Below are 7,523 nucleotides of genomic sequence, written 5' to 3' on the forward strand. Positions count from 1 at the left end.
AAAGTAAGAAAATTTAGCTTACATGGATTTGTAAGCTTCCTTAGGCTTTAGGGATTGAGGGTTCTACTCTTGTTTAAAGCAAGAGTGGCCACCAATTCACTTTGGAGAGGATTGGGCCAAAAATAATTGAATTATCAACAAATTTAATGTAAATGGTTCAGGGTAGGAGTAGAGTAAACACTGTTAAGCTTTTACAAAAGAGGGAGGCTTCTATTTATAAGAAAAAGTGAGCCTCTAACCAAGCAAACTGATTCTAGAATTTTTTTAGATCAGTTTGGTCAATTTTTGACCATTCTTGGGTCAGTTTAGCTTACTTTTTGGATCTAGTTGAAACAAGAGAGAGGAGAGATGAAAATATCTCATTATTTTTTAGTTTAAAACTCCTCCACACATGTGAAATAGGTGCCTCCTTCATGAGGGGAGATCCCCACACTGAGGTGTCAAAAATGCATTATTTTCTCTAAATATCTCTTAATTTTTAACTAATAAACCTTGTACTCAGTTAACTCTTCATCTTATGTGAGCATTTACTCATTTTTGGAGGTTTTTCTTTTATTCTTCAATTTATCTCCTCCCTACATTTGCATTAATCTTATTGGTCCATAGGAACCTTAATTGGACCATAATCCAAATTTTTTTGAAAATCTGGACCCTTAGACTAAGGTCCTTTTTACCTATTTTCAATTAATTCCAATTGCACATTGGAAGGTTCTTTTTGAATTTCTATTTCAGGGAAAACCATTTTAGACACTAGGATGATTTTCATATCCAAAAATATCTCAATTTTGAATTAACTCTCTCTAGACATTTTCTCTCTCCAGACCAAAATAGGGTAAAACAGGATCTTTCTTTTATTTCAAAGAGGGGAATAATTATAAGATCACAAGGAGAGGTTCTTATACCTACACACCTCAAAAGCTGGAGGGAGGAATATTACAGTTTTAGGTTTACCCTTGGTGTGCTTGATTCTTTACCTTGCAAAAATTTGTGTAGCCCTCAAGGAAGAGGCTTGGCCACCAAGAGAAGAGGGTAATCTTCAAGAGAAGAAGAGGTTTAGTGAAGCACCAAAGCTTCACAATGGAGAGGCAAGGAAGAGAGAAGAACAAATTATACTAAAATGAAAATTACACTAGCATGGAAATGCCCTTAGATGAAAATACAAAGGAATGGCCCAACTAGGATCTAGAGGCTTCCACCAGCTTCGGTTTGATCCAATTTGGACAAGTTTAGGACTAGTTATGCCCACTTTTTGATCTACTTTGGAAGAGGAGAGATATGTAGCCACTTTATGATTTTTTTAAATAAAAAATGACCTCCTTGATGTGATTTCTAGGCCCCTCCTTGAAGTGGGGTTTTCTCTCTGCTGAGGTGTCAAAATTCACATTTTAATGGTTTTCTCTCTCCTGAGGTGCCAAAATTCACATTTTTAAGTACCAGTACTAGTCAACTCTTCATCTTATGTGAAAATTTACTCATTTTTGGTGGATTTTCTTTTCTTCTTGCATTTTTCTTATTTAAACACTTGCATTAATCCTATTGGCCCATTAGAACACTCTTTGGACCTTAATCCATAATTTTCTGAAAATAGGTACCCTAAGGTTAAGATGTCTAGTGCACATATTCAATTAATTTCTAATGCACATTGAAAAACTCTTTTTAAACTTCTATTTCAAGGAAGTTCATCTTAAAATGAAAGGGTAACTTTGTATCCAAAACTATCTCAAAATTGTATTATCTCTCTCCAGAATATTTTCTCTCTCTAGACTAAAATGGGGTCAAACAAGACCTTTTTCCATTCTGAAAGGGGGGATGATTACAAGAGAATGAAGGGGAAGTTCTTACATCTTTACATCATCAAAATCTGGAGAGAGGAATCTTACAAAAATCCAAGATGTTGTCTCAACATCGGTAGCCCCTCCTTTATTGAAGACCCTAGCCTTGTCTCATCTATGCTACTAAAACCCAACACTAAAGCCTCGCCAACTCATATGAAAATAGGTACAAAAGCTTCAATTCCAGCACAAAAAGCTCGTTCTCTACCATGGATAAGACCATCAAGATATTTTCAAAGCATTAAAATGCGCGTGGAAAAGCAACTGCTCCATATACAAGAGTTCTACGAGGGTAGCAATCCTATTTGGCTACCAAGTTAAACTAAGTTGTATTCACATAGAGAATTTCAAAGGCTTGACAAGAATAAGAAAATAGGGTAGCCTCAACTATGGCATTCAAGGCAATCACACCAAAGGCGTGCCCATAAAGAAAATATAGATTCTAAGAGTATTATTGTTGCAAGCCCAGGGATATCATGGACCAACCTAACCTAGGCCTCCAGCCACACGATGGTAAGCCACCACCCCAAGCTAGACACTAGTATAACCCTAGCAAGCATGGTCACAAATCATGCGTGTTCCATACCATGCACCCCCAGCCCCATCAAGACACTACTCACACTAGTGGGCTAACCACATTAACTTGGACCCTTGGGATGCTGTAGTCCAAAGGTAGAGCTCCGAGGGATGGGATAATCCAAAGTGTAGATTAGGAATACAACATTGAGACCCAAGTACTCAGGGACTTGTCCACACAGCAAACCTATGAAGTCCTTCATCAAGAAATTGTGCAAGATGTATCTTGTACCATGAAATAAGCTGAGGACCTTCAAGAGGTTACCAATTACACCGTGAACATAGTTTAGAATAAGCAACACTTTCTTGAAGCCTCCTTACTTACAAATGTGCCCATGCCCGGCTTTCCAAAGCCACAAGAAAGCAATGCACCCTTGAAAAGACCAGTAGTAAGCTAAGCACCACCAAGTTTTGTTGATATTGCTTCTCGGTCTCTTAAGACAATGGATGAAAATATTGTTAGCTCTCCAATAGCCACTACCCTTGCCACAAACTGAGGTGCCAAAACTTACGGGAACACTATCTCTCAGAGCCCATAATTTATCTCTCCTAACATGCCACCACCTGGATTTCCAAAGACACAAGAAAGCAATGCACCCTTAAAAAGATCAGTAGTAGTAAGCTAAGCACCACCAAGTTTTTTTGAGATTGCTTCTCGATCTCTTAAGACAATGGAAGATTGCTAGCTCATTGCTAGCTCCAATAGCCCACTACCCTTGGCACAAGATATAATATAAGAACCCACCACTACCAAATAACAACATGCCCATGAATTCGATGGATTCCATACCTACAGCTACATAGAACAAAAGAATGATGACCACTCTTGGTGGGTAGAGTATTTCACATGTAGTTGTGATTGTTTTGATAGTGTTGTACAGTTGATTAGATGCTCTGGCCATTTGCAATGCGTGCATATTTATTGCCCTTAGTACTCGAGGTTACATTATTATCAAAATGAAACACAGTGGAAAGGAAGAATGAAACGGAGTTGTCTTGTAGGATTGATTTGTATAAAGTTTGAATACATTTCATGTAAGCACTATGCTGAAATGCCTGAGTGCATCTCCACGTGCCCAGTAGCAATTCATTATTGTCTTCCAAGAGACCATGACAGTACTACAAGATGTGATATACATCTTGGTAATCATAATCATCCTTATGGAGGAGGGGCTATGCATTATTGAATAAAAAAATAAGGAGAAGGTGTTGTCTTGTGCTGCAATGCATCCCTTTACAACGGTGAAACAATTGGAGACATATGTGGCTTAAGATGCCATTTTAGACATGTTGATGGGGGATATGAAACTTGGCAGTTTAGAGATTGGTGAAGATACTTTTTGCAAGGTAAAGAATCAAGCACACCAAGGGTAAGCCTAAACAATGATGTTTACTCTCTTTTTAGATGTTAATCTTCTTCTCAACCTCTCTCATGCTTGGGAAGCATTTTATCTCATGGTTTCCTCTTAAAACCATGCCCTTTTTTTATTTATGTTGTTATTTAGATGAAGTAATGTTTATGTTTATGCTTAGGTTTATACATAAATAAATTTTTATATTAAAAGTAAAATTTTGAGCATTCTCATTTCATAGAAAATGTGGGGAAGCTATGGTAAAATTTTTATCATTAGAAAATGAAGGTTTATGCATAAACTAATTTTTATATTAAAAGTGAAATTTTGAGCATTCTCATTTCATGAAAAATGCGAGGAAGCTATGGCAAAATTTTATCATTAGAAAAATGAATTTATGCATAATAAATTCTATGCTAAAAGTAGAATTTTGAGCATTCTCATTTCATAGAAAATATGGAGAAACTATGGCAAAAATTTTATCATTAGAAAATGAATTTAAATTTATGCATAATAAATTTTATGCCAAAAGTGGAGTTTTGAGCATTATTCATTTTAGAAATTACGAGAAGATTATGTACAATTCTTCTTTAATTTTTAAATGAAATTATGAATATAATTCATTTGGATAAAAATGAATTAGTATATGTGCATAAATATTTTATGCTAAAAGAGGGATTTTCATGATATTTTATTTTGAAAATTTTGATAAAAGAATGTGAAAATATTCATAGGAATGCATCGAGAAAACAAGGATAAATTTTTAATCAAAAAGAGGAATCACGAACATATTTAACTTTTGGAATTATGAACTACACGTCTAGATTCTCAAAAAATAGAATCTTAAGTACACTTTAAATGGGAAAAGAATTTTTCATAAAAAGACCAAGAACGTGCTTAGTTAGATGAATATAAATACTTGTGCGACTGACCTATTCCTAGATTCCCTAGAAAAGGATTCTTGAATTCTTGAAAGGATCGAGGATCCAAAAGTGAATGGGAATTTAGACTTAATTGAATTGAGTCGAGAAAAAGTTATCTTTAACTAAGCTAAGTAATGGCCGAGACTTAGAAGTTCTGTCAATATAAAAAGTAGAGTAACTGTACTTTTAAACTGGTTGATTGTGGAACAAAAATTCTGATAACTAGATCAAGGAAAGTTAATAATCAAACCTGATTCGCTCAAAGTGAAAAGAGATGATCTTGTTTGTAGAAATTGGATTGATGAGAATGATATGTGGATTGATGTGTGGGTTGATGTAGCTGATGTGGATTGATATGAATTAATATGGAATGATGTGGGATGATGTGAATTCATGTGGAATGATGTGGGATGATCTGAACTGATGTGGAATGATGTGGAATGATGTGGGATGATGTGAATTGATGTGGAATGATATGGGATGATGTGATTGATGTGGGATGATGTTGAAAGATGGGGAATGATGTGGGATGATGTTGAATGATGTGGAATGATGTGGGATGATGTGAATGATGTGGAATGATGAGGAAGGATGTGAAATGATGATGAATGTTGTGGAATGATGTGAAATGATGTCAATTGATGTGAAATGATATGGAAAGATGAGAATTTTGCTTGGAGACTATATTTGCATGTGAAACCTATTTTTTTAAAGATTGTTTTACGTCAAGAATATTGGGAAAGCATTTTGACTTTCTTATGGAATAAGGTGGTGGCTCCGTCTTGATAGCATCTCAACACGGGTCTCCTGCTTGTAATGCATATGAACAACCAAAAACTGCCTTGCTAACTTTTAGTCCTAGCCAGAGATCATAATCGTTGTAGAAATGCACTACTATCATCTATGTGGACTCTGTTGCGTAAGTGCTGAGTTTTGGGAGCTTGACTAGTATCCTTTGGTGAGGCGTTCACTAAAAGCAAAATGAAACACAGTTGGCTAGCTGCACAGTTCGTTAGAGTTATTGTGTGTCTGAAAGTTGAGAAGTAATGCCTGTGCGCTAATGAAGCACTGTTGAGGTGAAACAAAGTGAGAGAACAAGAAAAAGCAAAGCAACGCCTGCCCTGCTAATGAAGCACTACTGAAGCAAAACGAAGAAGTCAAGCATGCGCTACTCTTACTGCTCTCTCTGCTATCTTTTTGTTAGCATTGGTAGTCCAGATCTATAATGCTCTCAGTTTCTTAGATCAATGATGTTATACTACTTGTCTTCTATAGATCTACAGTTTGTGATGGCATGCAAGTGTGTCTCAAATTGAGAGCATCAAGAAGCTTTCTGTCCTGAAATCATAAGGGCCAATGATGGTCTACTATGCTTCACTGTCTCAAGGTGCAACTCTCTTCTTAAACTACTTAAATCACCTTTGCTCTCTAAGTATGTCATAATTAGTGCTCTGCTCTCATTACCATGATATTTACCATGGCAAGTTACACAATTCTACAATCATCCATTGCATACATATCTTAACTCAGTCCAACTGTTAATGCTAATACATAAAGATTAATGCTAATCACTTGGATTAGCTCTTAATCACTTGGATTAGATCTTAATCCTCTTACACATGCATATTCTTGTAGACCTTTCAACAATACATCATTCCAAATGCATTTCCCATTGCTGTGAGCATTGTGTATGCAAATAAATCTCTGCACACACCTTTACCAAGCTATATAGAAAATCTTCACTCTACTTTGTTTCTTGACAGCCTTTGTTTTCATAGAACTGGTTCTTTATAGAAAATCAACCAAGGACAGCAAAAGATTGAAAGATTTACAATAATCTGCAAGAGATCTTCACACCCAAGAAACCTTGTATGCAAGTTAGGAGAACCATGTGGTGTATGGGGCACACTGGCTCCTCACACTAGTGGACTGGGTTCAATTCCTAGTAGAGCCATACTTGCAAACACAATGTTAATTAACAAACTCTCTGAATTTCTACACTTGAAATTGTAAAGCTTGTACACTTTTGTATCAAGGAGGAGGTTTGTCTGTGTGTGTAAGAAGACGAGGCACGTATGTTGAGAAAGAGTTTTATGAAGGAAAAGTTAGCTACTAAATTTTAGCTTTGAAGAAGTATTTTGTTGCTCTTGATAGTGTGTTTTAGAGTAATACAAGATTTAAAGAGGAGTACCAACCAGAAATGAGGTGGTTGTATAGGTGAAAAATAGGACATCTGGCTAAATTAATGTAGCAGCTGCTCCATGAGTACATATCCATACTCATGCACTAGAGAACATTTGCAGCAAAGCCTCACCATTAATAACTTCAAGGTACATCTCTGGATGGGGGGGCGGTGGTGGGCGAAATCTTAGTCAATGGAACAATCCATCACCTAGAATTTTCCTTCAAATTACAAACCTCTCCAAACGACGCCACAATCTTCACAACTCAATGATTTTCAATCCCTAGTGATGATCTCTATATTAGCCTCGCAAGTCGGCGTAATTCTTTTAATCCTCACACCAGCAAGTGGCTACTTCAACACAGAGCAGTTTAATAAGAGTCTATATGACTCAATTCTTGTACTTCATGTAAATCTGCTTCATACGAGCACTTAAATATGCATAAAAACATAAAAAGCACATGGACAGAAGAAGTTAGGATCAGATCATCCTACTCAACAACATTTGACAAGAATCCTGCCACACAAAGGGACATCATCACAAGCCAATTACTTCAAATGTCGCTTTAATAAATCAAATGAGGAACTGAGAATCATCATCTCGTTCTGATGATTAAGTCTACGTTTCTCCGGATCCTTCTCTCTTCTCTCCCATTAT

The sequence above is a fragment of the Cibotium barometz genome, chromosome 25, assembly GCF_041138505.1.
Source record: "Cibotium barometz isolate CiBa-2024 chromosome 25, ASM4113850v1, whole genome shotgun sequence".
Lineage (NCBI taxonomy): Eukaryota > Viridiplantae > Streptophyta > Polypodiopsida > Cyatheales > Cibotiaceae > Cibotium > Cibotium barometz.